Genomic DNA, 21,556 nt, shown 5'->3' with positions numbered 1-21,556 from the left:
GTCGGGGGGGGGGGGGGGGGGGGGGGGGAGAGACAGCCTGCATCCCTTCTCCTTTCTCGGGGGGGGGCTTTTGCTCCTGCCGTTTCTACAAGGTATCCAGGCGTGAGATCCTCTGAACCCCCATTCCCTTTACCCATCCCAAGCCTTACATCCGGTACCTTCCCAGACTACTCCCTTCCAGTGTGCGGTCTCTACTTGGCGTGATCTCTGACGAGGGAATCTGCTTTTTCTTCCAGGGTCCCTTCTCCTTCGAGGAGGTGTCCGTCTCTTTCACTGAGGCTGAATGGGCCCTGCTGGATCCGGGACAAAGAGCTCTGTACAGGGAAGTCATGCTGGAGAACTACGGGAATGTGGTCTTTCTGGGTAAGGATCCTTCGTAGGTGCCAAATGTGTGAATGGCTGCTTTTGTGATGAGGCATGAATCAAAATATTGAATAGGAATACACCGTTCCGAGCCCTGCCCCGCTACTTGGGGAAGGGCTGTGGCTCACTGGCAGAACATCTGCTTGGCCTGCAGAAGGTCCCCGGTTCAATCCCCAGCATCTCCAGTTAAAAGGACCAGGTAGGAGGTGATGTGAAAGAACTCTGCTTGAAACTGCTTTTGGACTGAGTAGACAATACTGACTTTAATGGACCAAGGGACCAAGTCTAAGGCAGCTTCGTTTGTTCCTGTGTGTGTACTTGCCAAGGGGCAACTGAGGCCAGTGTTGTGGCCATCACCCAAGCCAGAGAAGGTATCTCCTGGCCTGAGGCAAAGGTGGGGATGAGAGATCCTCAGAAAGACTTTGGAAGGGGCCAGATCCTCATTTCTCCATTGCCCACCTTTATAACACATCAACCCCCTGGATGGGGTTACAAGCATCTGCTTTATTAAGGATGTAAAAACAAGACATCACTAAACAGCACAGTTTCTGCAGCTCAGCAACAGAAAAACAAGAAAAGCGAACTGTTCTATCTAAGACATGGAATAGTTGGTATTAGATGGCACCTCCTGTTGCCGCATAAGAATCCCAGCTGTAGCCTAAGTTACTCTACGTAAAACTATTCATCGTGGTAAAGCAAGAAAATATCAAGGTGTACTAGCATGGCATGAGCATAAAGTTCCCTCAGACCTATGCCCATATTATACTTTCTACCTCTCTAGGGTCAGGTGGTCCTAACGACCCAATCAAGGGTCCTGCCTGACGGAATTTTCCAGAGGCTATCAGCAGGCTCCTAATCCCCCCTCCCTCCTGGTTACACAAATGGATACAGGCTCTCACGATTAACCAGTGGCCACATTCTGGAGTCTGGCTTTGAAAATGATAAGGATGTTAGCTGCAGGGAGATGCAAATCACGAACGCCTGCAAGCCAGACCAGGCCACCTAATAATCATGTCAACCCTTGGGGGAAACTATTTATTTATTTATTTATTTATATCTTTGGCTTATATACCGACCTGACCCCGAAGGGTCTCTGGGCGGTTTACATAGGAATTTCTAACATTGCTTCCCTATCTAAGGCCACATAGTACAGCATCTGAAAACCCACACAGGCTGACTACCGGCACCCAGGTGGCAGGGCTTGCTGTTCTCCGGCTCGGCCTCCTTCTTCCAGGCGGTTTCCGGGTCGGCGCTTCCGTCCTGGTGTCCAGGAGTAGGTCTTCCATTTTTCGTGGTGGCTTCCTTTGGCGGGCCCCATTCTAGTGCGCGGTCCGTGTCAGCTCCGGCTCCGACCGCGTCCATTTCCGGCTCCACTGCGCCTGCGCCTTCATGTCACAGATCCATTCCCCTCATACTGTTGGGATTGAGGGCTTTGATCTTGACTATAGTTCCGTCCTTCCAGGAGAATTTCTTTCCTTCCCCATTTAAGAATGATCACTTTCTCTCTCTTTCACTCTCTCTCTCTCTCTGCCTGCGAAAGAATCTTTCCCTCTCTCTCTCTCTCTGCCTGCGAAAGAAGCCAGAAGTATAAGAGAGATTAAGGTGGAGACAGACAACGGCCTTGCATCCAAAGAAAGGCTGGAGAGTTCCTTAGGAGGATCCCAAGAACATATTTCCTTCCCAGATGAGCTGGCTGAGAGTGAGTATCCTTCATGGTTATATGAAGGGAACAGGCAAGGAATAGCCATGTGGGATTTTCTGTTCACTTCTGAGCAATGTTTGGTGTGGTACAATCATAGAGCTCAGCCGTGGCTCTTGAGGGGAAGAGTTATCTTTAAATACTAGGTATTCTGGGGAAAGGTGGAGGGGTGGTTAAGATCAGCCAAGCTGGACAAGGCCAAAGCGCTGTCAATCCTTGCCTTTTGCAGTCACATAGTTGCCTTAGGACCTTACCAGCCCTCCCAGGTGCTAACAGGATCTCTCTCTTTATTCTAGCAGAGGATGATCAGAGGAATGAGGAGGATGAGGAACTTCATCAGCAAATGTCAGATAGAGTTAAAAATGAAGACTTGAAAGAAAACGTCAGGAATCGAGGCAGACCTAAGAGAGAGAGAAGTGGCCGTATGATTGAGACTCGAGATGGACAAAAGTGTAGTGTACATTTTCCAAAGCAGAGGATAATGAAGGCAAGCAAATCCATTCAGTGTGGAAAGTACTTCAGAAAGAGATCACAGCTCCTTGTGCACCAAAAAATACCCAGAGGCAAGAAATCTTTTGAATGCTCTGAGTGTGGAAAGGGATTCAGTCACAGCAGCAATCTTCAGCAGCACCAGAGAACCCACACAGGAGAGAAACCATTTGAATGCTCAGTGTGTGAAAAGAGATTCAGTAGGAGTGGTCATCTTCAAGGGCACCTGAGAACCCACACAGGGGAGAAACCTTTTGAATGCTCAGTGTGTGGAAAGAGATTCAGTGAAAGTGGCTCTCTTCAGAAGCACCGGAGAACCCACACAGGGGAGAAACCATTTGAATGCTCAGAGTGTGGAAAGAGATTCAGTCGAAGTGGCAGTCTTCAACAGCATCAGAGAACCCACACAGGGGAGAAACCTTTTAAATGTTCAGAGTGTGGAAAGAAATTCAGTCACAGTGGGGGTCTTCTTTATCATCAGAGAACCCACAGAAAAGAGAACCTTTTTGAATGCTCAGTGTGTGGAAAGGGATTCAATCAGAGTGGCAATCTTCAACAGCACCAAAGAACCCACACAGGAGTGAAACCTTTTGAATGCTCAGACTGTGGAAAGAGATTCAATCAGAGTAGCAACCTTCAACAGCACCAAAGAACCCACACAGGGGAGAAACCTTTTGAATGCACTGAGTGTGGAAAGAGATTCTGTACCAGTGGCAACCTTCAAGTGCACCGAAGAACCCACACAGGGGAGAAACCTTTTGAATGCTCATTGTGTGGAAAGAGATTCAGTCAGAGTGGCACTCTTGAACTGCACCGAAGAATCCACACAGGGGAGAAACCTTTTGAATGCTCAGAGTGTGGAAAGAAATTCAGTAGGAATGGCCATCTTCAACAGCATCTGAAAACCCACACAGGGAAAAATCTTTTGAATGCTCAGTGTATGGAAAAAGACTGATCAACAGTAGCAGTCTTCAGTGGTGTTAGAGAACCCACACAGAGGAAAAACCTTTTGAATGCTCAGAGTGTGGAGTTTAACTCAGCATGGAAATCTTCTAAAGCAGGGGTGTTGAACTCATTTCTTATGAGGGCCGGATCTGACATAAATGAGACTGTGTTGGGCCAGGCCATGTGTGTCATAAAATGTAATGCCAGGTAGCGAAGATATAAACTTTATAAAGAACACAAACACAAAGGTTTTTTTTTACTTAAAATAAAACCATGCTTAAAACATTAGCACTCTTGCAATATTTTGGGTTTTTTAATCTATATATCTAATAGTCAAGTGGCCCCGTGAGTGCGGATCGCTAAATCCGCGCTCCGGGGCCACCTGGGGGGCAGGGGGAGGTTTGTGCACTCTTGGGGCAGTCCCCAGGGGTGCACAAAAATCTAAAAACTAAAAAAAAATATCGGGGGGATGTTTAAATCCCCCCAAAACTGGCAGAGCGTCCCCTGCGCATGTGCAGGGGACGCTCTGGAACGCCACCACAGCCTCACAGCCGCTTTGCGGGGGAGAAGCGCCAAGGCCCGGCGGCCAGAAGCCGCACGGGCCTCGCACTCAAGCTGGGGGCCAGGGGGGAAGCGCCGAGGCCCGGCGGCCAGAAGCCAATGCCGAGGCCCGGCGGCCAGAAGCCGCGTGGGCCTCGCTCTCCAGCCGGGGGGCGAGGGCGGGAAAGCGCCGAAGCCCGGCGCAACTTACCAGGGGTGTTGGGAAGGTTCAGCCCACTCCCGTGGCCGCCCTCAGTCCCTCCTTCCAGGCTCCAGCGCACTGAAGCCCCTGGCGAGGCCCCGCCTGAGGGAGGCGTGAGTGACAGAGCGCCTCCCCGCCTGCAAAGATGACGGCCCCGAACAAGCAGTGAGAGGTGGAGGGGCAGCGAGCCGAGCTGAGGTGATATGCGGGGAGGAGAAAAAAGGCTGAATGGAAAAACTGCTACCCAGGTATGTGCAAAGTGGATTTGCGAAATGTCAGCTCTGCCGCCCCCCCGCGAATATCACGGGTCCACCTCTTGTAGTGTCTGATAACTGACACCTCTTGCTCTGAATTATTGCATCAAAATGTCTGTGCTGTTGCAATCCTGAGTATGCTATTCAGGTGTGTATCTGTAAGCTGCAAACGTACGATGACGCAGCAGCAACAGAACTGGAAGAAGAAACAGAAGACAGCCAGTTCCACTGCGGGCCTGATAGAAGCCCTCTGGGGGCCTGATCTGGCCGCCGGGATACATGTTTGACACCCCAGTTCTGAAGCATCAAAGAATCCACACAAGGAGAAAGCATGTAACTGCTTAGCTCATGAAAAGAGCTTTTCTCTTATTTCACACCTACAAGATAACCACAGACCATGTAAAGCACTGAAGTATTGAAGCAATATAATCTCTTGCAGAAAGCTTGAATCTACACAGAAATCTTACCCTAACCAGGAAGAAATGTTAAAAATGCTTGGACTGTGGAAGGAGCTGTAGCCATGTTTGAAACCCCAAATTGTCCTCATAGAGAAGAAAGCAAGGATGGACTCTGCCCAATGAAGGAGATCATAGAATCATAGAATGTTAGAGTTGGAAGAGATCTTGCAAGTCATCTAGTCCAACCCCCTGCACTCTGCAGGAACATAGCTGAAAGATAGCCCTACTTACCTACAACATACCCAAAAGATGGTCATCCAGCCTCCGCTTGAAAACGTCCAGCAAAGGAGCATCCACCACCTCCCGAGGCAGACTGTTCCACCGCTCAACCACTCTTACAGTTAGGAAGTTTCTCCTGATATTTAGCCGGTAATGACTCCCTTGTAATTTCCACCCATTAGATCTAGTCTTGCAATCCAGAGCAAGAGCGAATAGATCTGCTCCCTCTTCTACAGGACAGCCCTTCAAATACTTGAAGACTGCAATCATGTCCCCTCTAAGCCTTCTCTTTCCCAGGCTAAACATACCCAACTCTTTCAGCCTTTCCTCATAAGACTTGGATTCCAACCCTCTCACCATCCTGGTTGCCCCCTTCTGGACACGCTCGAGCTTGTCAACATCCTTCCTAAAATGTGGTGCCCAAACTGGACACAGTACTCCAGTACTGGACACAGTACTCCAGCTCATGTATCCTTTATCCTGGAGGAGTCCACACGGGGGGAAAACCTCATAAATGTTCAGTGTGTGGCAGGAGCTTGAGTCATAGATCCAATTTTCATGTTCTTCAGAGAATCCATACAAGGGTGAAATGTTCCTATAGCTCAGGTGTGGCCAAACTGCGGCTCGGGAGCCACATGCAGCTATTTCACATATATTGTGTGGCTCCCAGCAGGGCGGCTGGGGAAGCAAAGGGGTGGCATGCCTCCCTGACTGGACTTCTCTTCCCCAGCCAGTATTCCTCTCCCTGGCTAGGCTTGAAGTGGGGTGGGGGGAGAGAAAGAACGCAACTTCAAATTTAATTGTCTTCTCAAAGCCCCCTCCCGCCAGCCGGCTTGGAGAAGGCACTTGTCTCTTTAAAACCCTTCTCCGAGCCAAGCCAGCTGGAGTGGGGGCATGGAGGGGGTTTGGAGGACACATTTAAAGTTATAGTTGCTTTCTTTCCACCTCTCCCTCTCTCCCTCCCCCATCTATTGGCTTTCCAGGCCAGGTTAGAGCCAAAATTGGCATTGGGCAAATAATAGGCCTCACTGTGCAGTGCCAACTAGGCCCAGCCATTTCTTCAGAACCATCTTGCTGACACAAGGAATCTGCCACCGCCTCTGATATTGTCAAGGCAGGGCCAGGGAGCGTAGGCTAAAAAGGCAGGTCTGATACCAAGTCCAGGGTTCAGCTGAGAGTTCTGTCAGAAGAGCATTTCAAACTAGTCCTGAGCAGCAAGCATAGCCAAAGTCAAAACATACCAGAGGTCAGAGTCCATACATCAAGCCGGAGTCGGAGAAGCGCAAAGCTGAAGCCGTAGTCAAGGAAACACCGAGGGTCAAATAGCCAGAATTCAGGAGCAGAGAAACAGAAGCTGAGAGTCCAAAAGCAAGCTGGGTCGAAGCCAGAGAGTCCACAGGATCTGTAGCGAGGTAAACGCAGAGTGTCTGGTCCTGTCAACAACGTTGCCAGCACGAGTTGCTCAAGGCAAAAGGTCTGCTGAAATAGCGTGCTGGCTCATTAGCTCATTAGCTCCTTGAAGCGAGGTCCAGGCCGCTGTTAAAACTCAGGGCTGAGCGAGCGTCGACCACGCATGCGTGCAGCCTTCCATCTGTCATTCAGCTCCTGACGCCTCCGGTCTCAGAGCCGGCTGACAGGTGGGGGAGAGTCTGGTGGTGACGAACTCGGATTAGGCAGTGCCTGATCAGCCTCAGGTGGACCCTGCTGAGTGCTATCCTTCTCAGGACTTACAGTTCCTTCTGTTATAGGTGCCAAGTCCACCTGTTCATGGCTGTCAGGCCCTGATTCTGGGGCCATGTCAGGGGCAGGCATGACAAATATAGCCTCAAGCAGACAAGTATCTGCCATCAGAAAAGACAATGTATCTGCATCGCACCTCCAGACTTCGCAAGTTGATACTGAGACCACCCTGGCCACACTCTATTGTCATTATTGTTCTCTTAATTTGTTGTTGACCCCATGGACCACATCATGCCAGGCCCTCCTGTCTTCTGCCGTCATCTGGAGTTTGCTCAGCTTCACATTCATTGCATCGATTATACCGTCCAACCATCTCATCCTTTGACATCCCCTTCTTCTTTTTCCTTCAATCTTTCCCAGCATCAGGGTTTTCTCCAGTGAGTGCTCCCTTCACTCGGAGTCTCAGAGAGGCTTACTGACTCCTTTCCCTTCCCCTCCCCACAGCAGACACCCAGTGAGGTAGGTGGGGCTGAGAGAGCTCTGACAGAAACTGCTCTTCTTCAAGAACACCTCTGACAGAACTATGGCTTGCTCAAGGTCATCCAGCAGCTGCAAGTGAAGGAGTGGGGAATCAAACCCAGTTCTCCCAGATTAGACTCCGCGCACTTAACCACTACACCAAACTGGCCGTCTATAACTGACATAAACAAAATCCAGCTGGGGCTCCTCATCTCCCCAAGCCCCACCCTCTCCAAGGCTCAACCCCCAAATTTCCCGGAATTTGGCAATCTGAAACTGGCTACAACAAGGAAGGTCTGGCCCCCCTGAGTCCTCCCTCAAAGGCCAAAAGAGCCCTGAAAAGGATCCAGAAGAGTTAATGTGTGTATTGTAAGGCCTACCTTGAGCCGACAGGTGTTTATGATTTCAGAGCTCTTTCTACTATCAGCGGTCTTTCATTCAAGGCCGGACAATGGAATGTGGTAACTGGGTACATCAAGGAAATTTGTGTTTCATTGGACAGTGTAATGGGGGGGGGGGAATAGGAATAGAAGCTTGCAACTTCTGGAAGAAGCAAAGACCGGTGTTTCCTTGAAGATTCCTTTGGCCAAGAGACAGCACCTGAATCCATGGGGCAAAAGACTACACTTGGGACTATAGGCTAGAAAGGGATATGCTTCGCTGTGGCTGACTGCTACGGAGGGAATGCTACTATGCTAAGTGTGCCTCATTGTTTGGGCTTCTAGCCTGTATTATCTTCTAATGCTCCAAGGAGACAAGACATCTGCAACAAAGGTATGCAGGGGATTAGATAGACAGCATTGATATGCTTCTTGTTTCCTAGACCTGATGGGATTGTACTGGATAGTTGATTATACTTCTGTTCATTTTAATAAACCTTTAATTACTTTTATATAGTCTGTCTTGTTGTGTACCAACTCACCTCAAGGAACTCACAGATAAAATTGGTTTGGGGAGTTCTTCAGGGGTTCCTTTGGTGGAAGCAAGGAGCAAAAACCCTGTAGGAACAGCAAGTCTTCCTGACTCCTTAGTCTAGGGGTGTCGAAATTATTTGTTATGAGGGCTGGATCTGACATAAATGAGACCTTGTTGGACCAGGCCATGTGCATCATAAAATGTAATGCCAGGTAGCGGAGATATAAACTTTATAAAGGACACGAACACAAAGGGCGGGGTTTTTTAAACTTAAAATAAAAACATGCTTAAAACATTAGCACTCTTGCGATATTTTGTTTATTTAACAGTGTCTGATAACTGACACCTCTGGCTCTGAATTATTGCATCAAAATGTCTGTGCTGTTGCAATCTTGAGTATGGCTGTTCAGGCTACGATGACGCAGCAGCAGCAGAACTGGAAGAAGAAGCAGAAGACAGCCAGTTCCACTGCGGGCCTGATAGAAGCCCTCTGGGGGCCTGATCCGGCCCCCGTAACGCACGTTTGACACCCCTACCTTAGTCATTTCAGCTTCTAGAGAGAAGGTCCTCCCAGGTCTCCAGCACAGACAACCCACATGCCAGAAAATTGCAGCGTTATCATTTCAACTGCTTTCCCAGCCTGTAACAGAGCCGGCTCATAGAATCATAGAGTTGGAAGGCACCTCCGAGGTCATCTAGTCCAACCCCCTGCACAATGCAGGAAATCCACAAATGCCTCCCCCATGCCACGAACTGTCCTGCCTCGCCAAGGAGCCCCATTCTCCCATTTCCTCCACACCCTGATCCATCACAGGTTCAAGGGCCACTTCAGGCAGGGGTCCCTTCCCGTGGAAATTTTAGACACCGTTTCCAGCCACTGTCCCGTTCCTGCAGAGGGAAGCCTTGAAGACACTGGGCTCTCAAGGTCCAAAGCAGGGGGTACCGACTGTATACCTGGGCAGGTCCTCTAGGATGCAAGGATTCCCAACCTGCCCTGACTGGCTGGTCTCCTGATTGGGCCTTCTGGCTGATTGGCTGGTCTTTTGATTGGGCCTTCTCCTGGCTGATTGGCTGGTCTCCTGATTGGGCCTTCTCCTGGCTGCTCCCAATTCCTGCCTCCCTTTATCCCCTCCTGAGAGGAATTCTTTCTCCCATGGAGACCTCTGCAGCAGACACTGTTGCCAGCTGGCGTCGGTGTTCAGGCCAGTAAGTAAGCCTCTGGGGAGGGCGGGATAAAAATGTGAATAAAAAATAATAAATAAATAAATAAATTCGGGGTGCAGACAAGCAATCTGGACTCATTCTGACACGCAAAATCACCTGGTCCGGGCCCTAAAGAAGCCAGGCTGATTGCAACCAGGACCAGGGCCTTCTCTGAGGCAGCCCCTTACTGGCGGAATGAGCTCCTGGATGACATCAGGGCCCGGCGGGACCTTTTACAGTTCCACAGGGCCTGCGAGACGGAGCTCTTCCACCAGGCTTTAAATTAGGGTGCCGCCTTTGATATCTTGGCCCTGGCCCCAGCACAATCATTAACACCATTATCAGCACCAACAGCCTGGCAGGAGCCCGGACTACGGTGGTAGGCGACCGCTTTAAATGCTGAGAGAATGACACCATCTCATATCAACATCTGTTTGAACGTGTATGATTTTGTATATTGTGATTTTAAGTAACCCGTGTTTTACTATATGCCAATGTTTTAATGTATGTATTTATATATGTATACTGTGAGCCGCCCTGAGCCTGCCTTGGCGGGGAGGTGCGGGGTATAAATATAATAAAAAATAAAAAAATAAGCAAACATCACTTCAGGCGTGAAACAGGAAGTGATGGCATCGCATCAAGCGGCAGCCGGGACCAAGGATTCAAGGCCAGAAGGACACCTGCTATATTCCATCAAACTCTTTGAGATGTCTCAGCCCAACGAAAGAGGTTTCTGCTTGAAAAGGGGTATTGTAGCCCTAATGGATATAGAACATCGCTTACACTGGCCAGGGGGATATAGATCAACATCACTTACACTTCCAAGGGGAGGACAGATATATGGAACCCGAAGAACTTTAAAAGACCCCTGCTGGGTCAGACCAGTGGGCCATCTAAGCCAGAAACCATCTCACACAGTGGCCAAGCACTTACTGGGGGGGGGGGGGCAAACAGCAAAGCAAAGAGGTCAAGGCCTTTCCCCCGATATTGCCTCCTGGGACTAGAATTCAGAGGTTAACTGCCTCTAAATGTGGAGATGCCCTTTAGTGGTCATGGCTCGTAACCAGGGGTCATTTCGTAGAAAAAGAGGTGCAGGAGCTCATTGGCATAACTCATTAGCATAACTCATTTGCATATGCCACACCCCCTGACATCACTGGAAGTGTGTCAGAAGGCAACACCCACCACTCAGGCTCCACTGGACTGTTTTGGATGGCTAGCTATTGGGGGGGGGGAACGTGCAGATCTGTCCTCGCAGAGGAGGAAGAGCTTGTACCTGAACAAAACTTGGTCTTAAAGATGCCGCTGGACTGTTTTGGACCGGGGGGAGGGCTCTGCAACTAACCTGGCTGCTTCTTGCTCTGACTGAGGGCTGCTGGGAGCAGGGGGTGGGGCTTGTTGCATGTGCCCGCCCTTTGGGCTCTTTACTGCCAGAATTCCGCTCCTGTGTGCTCCTGCAGGAGCCACCCCTGCTCGTGACTACTGAGACCTTGTCCTCCATGAAATTTAATCCACAATTTGACACCATTTCAGATTATTCTCACTGGAAAATTATGGCTTTCTTCCTTTCGGAAGAGGTAACATGAGGCATCGATCAATCTCATTACCTTGGTGAATGGTCCATTATCATAAGAGGGCGGTCGAGAGTACAGCGACAAATATATAGGTTTTACTTGAAAAGGTGTGCTCACGTGTATTTGGTTGAGGTGAGAAGGGAGTGGTGGACACAAAGTTGGGAAATGGGCACATCGATGGCTCACATCCAGGGCAGCTACCATAGAACAGGTCATAGAATCATAGATTTGGAAGGGACCTCCAGGGTCATCTAGTCCAACCCCCCTGCACAATGCAGTAAATTTCCAAATACCTCCCCCTCCACACCCCCAGTGACCTCTGTTTCACGCCAGGAGGGTCAGAGCTACTGTCAAGGCTGACCCTGCCTCGGTGCAGAAACATAACCAAGCAGTACCTGGGTGCGGTCTCATGAGCTCCACAGGGCCTGCAAGACGGAGCTCTTCCACCAGGCCTTTGGCTAAGGAGCCGCCACCATCACCACCAACAACACCATTACTAAAGAGGTGCTCGACTCCACCATTACAGCCTGTGCCAGTCGTATATATATGATAAAGATCGAGAACTGATGAATAAAGTAACCATTGCCGCCATCCGTAATGTATTAGTGTACAACCAGCTAGCACTTTATGTTTTGAATTGTTTTTAGATGGTCCTATTTATGTCATAATTGTTCTTATGTTTATTTTTTGTAAGCCACCCTGAGCTTGCTTCAGCGGGGGGGAGGGGTATAAATCAATCAATTAAAAATAAAAAAATAAAATAAAATAAACTCCCAAGTAACACACAGAATAAAGGGGGGAGGGTAGGTTTTATTGAAAAAATTCAGCAAAAGGTATAAAAAAGGCAGTAAAATGGACAAAAACAACAAAGCTAAAACTAGCTACTTTTTATGTAGAGAGTCTTAACACAGTGCAGTTGGTTCTTGCAGCAGAGTCCTAGAGCCATATACAAGTGTCTTCTTGGCAGCGACGAGGCGTGGGGAGAAACAGTAAAGGAAAAGGGTAACTCTTCTCGCCAACCTTACTTACCGAAAATTGCAGGTCATAACCTCGTGACCTCCTGGACCAATCATTGGACAGTATTCATATAACTTTCCAGGGTGAGAGCAAGTTCCCTCTCCAGTACCAGATTCACAGCTGAACAATGGCCCCGGTCACACAGGCCAGATAACGCGGTGGGGGAGGCGTGGTGTTTGCCACGGAGCAAAATAAAGCGCGGTAGCCCAATCACACGGTCCCCCGAGTCTTCGCGGTTAGGCTGTTAGCTGGCGATCACACTGCGATGCTAGAGCGTGGCAAAGAAGTGGCGCGTCAAGCATTTTGCATTCGTGCGCATGCGCAGTTCCGCAGAGCAGCACTGCTTTCAGTTATGTGTTTGTGTGCATGCGCTTACGAAAAACATCCGGTTTGCGACGGGACATGGACGGGCGCCGGATGCCACAGGATACTAGCGCTCCCACAATCAGACGCCCGCCCCGCGTTTTTGAGATACTAGTGCACTTTCCAAGGTACTTTTTTACTGTGCATCTTCGGCGGGATGCCATGGGTGCGCTACGCTTCCCAAATGTTGCGGTGTGATCGTGCCCCGAAAATCCGCCTGACATTCGTGCCTTTAGCGTGGCAAATCCTCCGTGTGACCGGGGCCTATGTCAGCTAATTAGAAGGCCTGAGTGGGCAGCCTTGACAAATATCAGCAATTGTTTGGCCAACACCAGCAGAAAGTCAGAGAACACTGAAGTTAGCTAGAAGAGCCTGGAAAATTCTTTTTTAGATGACTTCTGCCTTGACAGCTACAAACTGGCCAAGGACAGCGACTTTCCATTGGTTTTCGACATGCTAACTATGACTGGAAGGCTCTTCCCATGTGAATCTTGTGGTGTGAAGTAAGGCTTCAACTGTGACTGAACCTCCTTCCACACTTCGAGCATTCACATGGCTCTGCCTTGTGTGAATCCTTTGATGTGGTTAGTTCACCACTGCAATGGAACCTCTTTCCACACTCCAGGCATTTATATGGCGTTTCCCCAGGTAAACCTTTTCATGTGCAGTTAAGGTGCCATTCAACACTTTCCACACTCCAAGCATTTACGTAGCTTCTCCCTATATGAATCTTTTGATGTTCACTTAGATGGACTCTCTGAGAGAAGCACTTTCCACACTCCAAGCATGTATATGGCTTCTCCCCTGTGTGAATCTTTCGATGTGTACTTAAGTTGCCATTCTGAGAGAAGCACTTTCCGCACTCCAAGCATTTATATGGCTTCTCCCCCGTGTGAATCTTCTGATGTGCAGTTAGGCTGCTTTTCTTATAGAAGCACTTTTCGCACTCCAAGCATTTATATGGCTTCTCCCCCGTGTGAATCTTCTGATGTTCAGTTAGGCTGCTATTCTGAGAGAAGCACTTTCCACACGCCAAGCATTTATATGGCTTCTCCCCTGTGTGAATTTTTTGATGTGCAGTTAGGTGGGTATTCCGATAAAAGCACCTTCCACATTCCAAGCATTTGTATGGCTTCTCCCCTGTGTGAATTTTTTGATGTGCAGTTAGGTGGGTATTCCGATAAAAGCACCTTCCACATTCCAAGCATTTGTATGGCTTCTCCCCTGTGTGAATCTTTTGATGTACAGTTAGGTGGCTATTCCGAGAAAAGCACTTTCCACATTCCAAGCATGGATATGGCTTCTCCCCCGTGTGAACTTTTTGATGTTTAGTTAGATAAGCATACCAAGAGAAGCACTTTCCACACTCCAAGCATTCATACGGCTTCTCCCCTGTGTGAAGCTTTTTATGTCTAGTTAGTGCCCTACTCCTATGGAAGCTCTTCCCACATTCCAAGCATTCAAACATTTCCCAGCATGTTGTAACATTCTCGTATGTTTTAACAGTGAATTTGCACTGGAACCTTTTCTGATTCACGGCACCATTAGGACTTCTCTTTCTCCTCCCTGTTTTGTCTTGGGCTGCGACCTCAGGCTGATTTCTGCCCTGACAAGCAACCGATTCCTTCCTTTGCTTCTCCTTTGCTTCCCCTGTCCTTCGGTGCTCTCCTGTTGATACTTGATCCCCAGATTTTGCTTCCACCTGCAGACTGCTGTATTTTCCCACCAGTCTTCTTCCCGATTCCTTCTCGCTCACCATTTCCCTCACAGCTCCAACTGCAAAAGAGAGACAGGAATCAAATAAGAATGAAAAGGTACAAATACCAGTTATCAAACTGAGCAGTGAATAGTACTTTTTTAAAAAGGAGAATGTGGGGACTGGGAAGCCCTTCAGCGATATTAACCATACACCACAATGTCCTGGAAAAAGAGAAACAGTGACTAAAGGAAAAGGGAGAGGATTTCTTGCTTCTGTGGCAGACACTTGTTCTTGAGATCACATTACGGGGCACTTTATGAATATATTGTTATATTGTTCTCATCTGTTTTTAATTGTACTGTGTATTGTATCCAGATGGTTTTATGTTGTTTTATGATGCCAAATGGCCTTGTAAACCGCCCTTTTTTAAAAAGCTTTGAACATCGTTTTAATTCAATATTTACAATAATTACTAAGTTATAGTAGTTACAAGTGGTTGTGGTTGTTGTTCAGTCACACAGTCGAGTCCAACTCTTCGCGACCCCATGGACCAGATCCCGCCAGGCCCTCCTGTCTTCCGCCGTCCTCTGAAGTTGGCTCAATTTCATGTTCGTTGCATCTATGACACTGTCTAACCATCTCATCCTTTGCCGTCCCCGTCTTCTTTGACCTTCAACCTTTCCCAGCATCAGGGTCTTCTCCAGGGAGTGCTCCCTTCTCATTTGGTGGCCAAAGTATTTGAGCTTCAGTTTCATTATCTGGCCTTCCAGGGAACAGTCAGGGTTGATTTCTTTTAGGATTGACTGATTCAATCTCCTTGCAGTCCAAGGGACTCTCAAGAGTCTTCTCCAGCACTATAGTTCAAAAGAATCTATTCTTTGGCGCTCGGCCTTCCTTATAGTCCAACTTTCACAGCCATACATGACTACTGGGAATACCATTGCAGAGGTCACAAATAAAGAAGATTAAACACAATGCTTGCTTAAAAAAAAAAGTCATATGCATTTAAGACATTCCATAGAATTCATAGCCTAAACCCAAAATCGATCTACCCCTACTGACGCATGTGAACAATAGTCAAATCAGTAAACCTGCTCTTTTGCCTGAGTCTGTTCCAGTACCTTATAAATGGACTTCACTGTTTGACAAACAATTCCTGAGAACCATTTTTCCCTTCACAGATTATTTTGTATTATTTCATTCAGGATTTAATAAAAAGAGATAGATTGGCACACTTCATCCCCTTCATCCCTTCCTTACCATTCTAAATCAGTACAGACTGTGGGAGTTTTCCCATCCTTTCCCCCTGTAAATTCCTCTCAGAGCAAACCAATGAACACTGTCTGAGAAAGAGATGTTCTCCACTAGCATATCCCTGACAACTCCAGCCTTGGATAATTTAAACAGAAGTGCCCTCAGAGGGCAGCACTCATATTTTTTGGCGGGGAGGATGTTACAGCATCCCAAAATATTGGAAGTACTGTCTGAAACATGAAAAACACAGTGGCCACTGTGAGGGCAACTCACAGTATTGCCAGCCTTCAAGCCTTGGTTTCTGTCAGGTAGAGGCAGAGGCAGGCAATAGTGCCCTTTAGAGGGTTGTTTTGCCCTTTGAAGGAAGCCTCCCCTGGGTCAGGGCCAGCAGCAATCAGAGCCAGGCCACTTGATATCATACCACTTGCATAAGTCACCCCGGACTGGCTTCTTGCTACTATTCAACACTGCCACACTGCAAAAGCCAGTGTGATCTAGTGGTTAGAGTTCCAGACTATATCCTGGGAGACTCAGATTCAAATCCCGACCCTGCTCAGGAAGCAAACCGGACGACTTTGGGCCAAAAACACACACTCAGGCCAGTGTTCCCTCTAAGCTGAGTTAGTGTGAGCTAGCTCACAGTTTTTTAGCCCCCAGCTCACACATTTTTGTCTTAGCTCAGAAAAGATGGCTCCAGAGCAAACTAATTTAGGCAGTAGCCAAATCGCTCGCTCTCAACTTTAATGCCAGTAGCTCACAAAGTAGAAGTTTTGCTCACAAGACTCAACAGTTTAGAGGGAGCACTGACTCAGGCTAACCTCCCTCATCGGGTTGTTGTGCGGGTAAAACGGAGGAGCAGAGACGTCTGTAAGCTGCTTTGAACCATTATTGGGAAGAAAGGTGGAGTATAAGGCAAATAAATTATCGATAAAGCTGAACACGGAGGGAGCAGTTAAAAAACGGGTCGGTTACTAGTACGGTAATAGAGAAGGAGACGTGAAAACTGGACCATGCGGGAGCTGGCAAATAAAGACAAATAGTACAGGGAGGGGGATACAGAAGAATATAAGGGACTCCCCACAAGTCCTTGGAGGTTCCCTGCTGTGCAACTGTGCTCAGCCCAGCCAGAACCGTGCAACAGGAGTCACAGAACCCACCCTAGTGTCTGGGTTGGCACAGCATAATCGGGCCAGATTTTTCCCCATGTAGAGGTTGTTGGGGAAGGAGGGAAAGGTGAAGATGGGGGGGCGGGTGAGATGAGTGAAGGTGGGTGGGTAGGAATGAGTGAAGGAGACCAGGGGTCATTTCCTGCAGGAGCGCACAGGAGCGGAGCTCCAGCAGTAAAGAGCCCAGGGGGCGGGCACATGCAACAAGCCCCACCCCCTGCTCCCAGCAGCCCTCAGTCGGGCCATGAGGAGCAAGAAGCAGCCAGCTAAGTTGCAGAGCCCCCCCCCCCCAGCCTCCAGTCCAAAACAGTCCAGTGGCACCTTTAAGACCAAGTTTTATTCAGGTACAAGCTCTCCCTCCTCTGCGAGGACAGATCTGCATGTCCCCCCCCCCCAATAGCTAGCAATCCAAAACAGTACCATCGAGTTTTCAGCCCCATTGCCAGAGCGTCGGCCAGCGTCACTTCCTGGCGACGGCATGGTGCATTATAGGGAGGAATAGTCCGGCCAGGGAGCATGTTTCCCCCGGCGGATTGCGGTAAGTACTTGGGAACCCCACTGGCTTCTCCTCCCCCGCCTATCGCCTTACTCACAGTTGACTCTCATGTTCTCCTCCACCAAGGTTTTGCCTAGTACTTTCCATGAAACCCAGCTGATTCCACTCCAAGGGGTGGTGACTCGGGAGGGCCTCAGGCAGGGGCCTTTCCCCAACCCTAAAACTGAAGATCCTCCTCTCTCTAACCCCCCTTGGTCAAGTACCATGGACTGAACCACGGACTTTTGAGACACAGATCATAAACTCCACCACTGATCAAGGGATTCTGCTCCGTTCTAGTCAAATCAGCGATACCTTTCCTCCTTTCCTCAGACAAAGGACACACACACACACACACACACAAAAACAACAAGAACAAAGGACACCATGTCACAATAGAGAGGCCAAAAAAGAAAAGATGAGTTTCAAGGATTTCCTAGTAGCAACCAAGGCTCCCTCTAAGCCGTGGAGTCCTGTGAGCAAAAATTCTACTTTGTGAGCTCCTGGCATTAAAGTTGTGAGGGAGCGATTTGGCTCCTGCATAAATTAGTTTGCTCTGGAGCCATCCCTTCCTGAGCTAAGACAAAAATGTGTGAGCCGGAGGCTAATAAACTGTGAGCTGGCTCACACTAACTCAGCTTAGAGGGAACACTGGCAGCAACCTAACTGGATATTGTTCCTCGCTCCCAATCAGAGCCCCCTTCATCAACAAGTTTCTGTTTCAGCATGAAAGTATTTGATGCTTTCTTTCTCAGGGGTTTTAAGGTCCTCAAGTGTGGGAACTCTGCTATTTCTTTGTTGGCAAATGAAGGTGTGCCCTGAAATCAAAGAGGGTCAAAGGAAGACACCATCTTCTCTTCCATGATCGTGACAGACGGGAAAACCTCCTTACCCAGGGAGGCCACGGTCTCGTAATTTTCCTCCATAACATCCCAGTAGAGTTTTCTTTGGCCTGCATCCAGTAGAGCCCATTCCTCCTCCGTGAAGGACACGGCTACGTCCTCAAAGGACACGGGGGATCTCTGAAAGAGGAAAATATGACCCAGTTGATCATCTATTCCTGTTCCCATTCAAGAAAGAAAGAAGAATCCCATTGGCCAGTCAACTGATTAAAGAATGCAGTAGGTCAAACCCATGACAAGGAAAACTGCATTTGTTTCTTTTTCAGCCTCCGAGAGGTATAATATACTGCAACTCTCCCAGAAACATACATTCAGACCACTGCAAAGAACTGGGGTTCTCTTGGTGAAGACCAATTAAATCAAGGGGGGGGGGATAAACTGTAAAGCTGACATTATACTACCTTGCACGTTAAACCCCAGAAAAGCACAGAAATTGTGCTCTGAGATAAGGTTTCTGCTTTCAACGCTTTTGTTGGCAGAGGCATTCTAAAAGGTTAAGGTTCCCTTGCTCGAAAGCCAGTCAAATCCGACTCTAGGGTTGTGGTGCTCATCTCCGTTTCAAAGCCGAAGAGCCAGCGCTGACCGAAGACGTTTCCGTGGTCATGTGGCCGGCATGACTAAACGCCAAGGCGCACGGAACGCTGTTACCTTCCCACCGAAGTGGTACCTATTTATCTACTTGCAATTTCTTGCTTTCGAACTGCTAGGTTGGCAGGAGCTGGAACTAGAGACGGGAGCTCAGTCCGTCATGCGGCACCCGGGTCTCGAAGTGCTCTGTACACGTGAACAGCTCTGTACACGTGAACTGGCCTAATGAAAATCTAGGTGTCTCTGTTTTCCTTTTTCTAACCTAAAAAGCCAAAGGCCCATTCACCCCAGGCCATGTGATCCTTGGGGCTTGGTGGGTGACAGATGGAATCCATCACTCTCTAGAGAAGGCAGGGCTATTGGGGGGGGGGGCATTTAAATGCCTCCCTGGCCTGTCCAAGGGCCGGCTTACCCCGGCTCCCCGCAGCCACGGGGCGCCCGGGCAAGCCAAGGGAAGGCATGGGGGTGTGGTCTAATACGTGAATGAGCTGCACTGTCTGCACTATTAGGGTGTAGCCTAATATGCTAATGCGATTCTGCTGTTGGATGTGGCCTATTATGCTAACGAGTTCCGGCTGGGCTTTTTCTACAAAAAGTGCCCTGACTGAGCAGGGGTTCTTGAACTGTATTCTGCCATGGACCTCTCTGGCTGTCTGGTGAAGCGTATGGACCCCTTCTCAGAATATAGCTTTTAAAAGAATGTAAATGCTACATCAAGATATCTGCAACAACTTAATAGTACATGAAAATATCAGATTTCTATTGGTGAAAATGCTAACTTTCTGTTAAAGGTAAAGGTAAAGGTTCCCTTGCTCAAAAGCCAGTCGAATCCGATTCTAGGGTTGCGGTGCTCATCTCCGTTTCAAAGCCGAAGAGCCAGCGCTGTCCGAAGACATTTCCGTGGTCATGTGGCCGGCATGACTAGACACCAAGGTGCACGGAACGCTGTTACCTTCCCACCGAAGTGGTCCCTATTTATCTACTTGCAATTTCTTGCTTTCGAACTGCTAGGTTGGCAGGAGCTGGAACTAGAGACAGGAGCTCACCCTGTCTTGCGGCACCCGGGTCTTGAACCGCTGAACTACTGACCTTCCACAGCCTGCAGTTCAGCGTCTTAACCACTTGAGCCACCGCAGCTCTAACTTTCTGTTAGAGGTTAGTGAAAATAAATATGTAATTTGTTTCCCATTCAAGTTCATGGGCCTCTTGAAATCTATCCCAGGTTAAGAGCCCCTGCAGTAAGGGAAGGTGTTTAAGGTACTCCCATCACAGCAGCAAAATATGGCCAAATATGTATTTGTGGGTTAACCAGTGGAGAATGCAGCTAGCTACGGGAAACAGTACGAACAGACAGCGAACCGTTCTGGATCCATCTAGCTGACAAAAAATACAAAGAAGCCCAGGATGGTTTTAGAGAAATTATTCATGCGGGTAAAAACAGAATTACCCCATCCCACCCCACCCCTCAGGCCAGCTCCTTCTCCTCCACACATATTCACACATATTTTCTCTCCCTCCTCTATTGTTGCCCAGGAGCAGTGTTCCCTCTAAGCTGAGTTAGTGTGAGCTAGCTCACAGTTTTTTAGCCTCCAGCTCACAGAGTTTTGTCTTTGCTCAGGAAGGATGGCTCCAGAGCAAACTAATGTATGCAGTAGCCAAATTGCTCGCTCACAACTTTAATGCCAATAGCTCACAAAGTAAAACCTTTGCTCACAAGACTCCACAGCTTAGAGGGAGCATTGCCCAGGAGCCACTGATGAAATCACAAGCTCACCTTTCCTGCAGACATGAAAAAGCCCAATCCTGCTTCCAGCCAGGGGAAACAACAGAGAAGCGAGGCCCTATGGGACTGCAGATCCCATACATTTCCTTCTCCACCTTGAGGAAAAAACACTCCCTCGACATCTAGACAATGCAGGTCCTTCTGGGAAACGTAGTCCCCTGCAACAACAATGCCCAAGGAAATTTACAAAAACTTAACTATTTGGGAGCGTGGAATAGAAGGTTTCTTTGCTCATTTGTTGCTTTGTGAGGCGGCCTCCTGTGTGTATGAATAAATCTTCCTTGTTTTATGAAGACCCCTGCTCCAGTGACCTCTGTCCTCTTCAGGCTCAGTACAAAACTCATCTCATAGCGACTACCCAAGCCTTTGCACTTCCTACCCTAAGGCTATCTTGTGACTGTGGGGCAGCCTTCCACCACGAGAACAATGTGGAAGTGTGTTCATAAATTCAAGAGGGCCAAAGAAGGATGCCACCTCCCCCCTTCTCTTCCACATCTACCTTATAAGTAAAAGCCAAATGGTAGTGGCACTTCTCTAGAACATTCCACACGCTTCAAAATCACTTCGCTCTCTGATCTGTCATTCAGAGGGTCTCCCTATCCACTGGCTGCTTTGCCTGAGTCCTGCCGCCAACATTCTAAACAGTTTGCTGTTCCGCCCCCCCCCCCCATAGCCAGTCAGAACACAGGGGTTATTTGCATATGCAGCCTCATTGGCCTTTGCCTCGGAACACAGAGGTCATTTGTATATGCGACTTGATTGGCTTTTGCCTCTAACATTCTAAACAGTTTGCTGTTCCGCCCCCCCCCCCCATAGCCAGTCAGAACACAGGGGTTATTTGCATATGCAGCCTCATTGGCCTTTGCCTCGGAACACAGAGGTCATTTGTATATGCGACTTGATTGGCTTTTGCCTCTAACATTCTAAACAGTTTGTTCTTCTGAGGTAAAATGTGTCCAATCTCCAGGTGAGGACTGGAGATCACTCAAAATTACAACTCTTCTTTAGGTAGCAGAGATCAGTTCCTCTGGAGAAAATGGTGGACTCAGTGTCATTATACCCTGCTGAGGTCGCCACAGCAAATTGATACTGAGTGTCCAAGGTTGGGGCACCCGCCCAGAGCCTCTTTCTAGAGGCCGTTGTATTTATTTCCACAACGGGACTTTTTCCTAGTTCATAATAAAAG

At 48.5% G+C, this 21,556-nt stretch overlaps 1 pseudogene; it reads left to right on the top strand.

The window, feature by feature from the left end:
- LOC107117371 overlaps positions 1-21,556 on the top strand; it is a 48,784-nt pseudogene that overhangs the window by 6,720 nt on the left and 20,508 nt on the right.

This window comes from Gekko japonicus, unplaced genomic scaffold (assembly GCF_001447785.1).
Source record: "Gekko japonicus isolate JY-2015 unplaced genomic scaffold, Gekko_japonicus_V1.1 scaffold636, whole genome shotgun sequence".
Lineage (NCBI taxonomy): Eukaryota > Metazoa > Chordata > Lepidosauria > Squamata > Gekkonidae > Gekko > Gekko japonicus.
The sequence above is the reverse complement of the archived record's forward strand: the minus strand, read 5'-3'. Positions and strand labels throughout refer to the sequence as shown.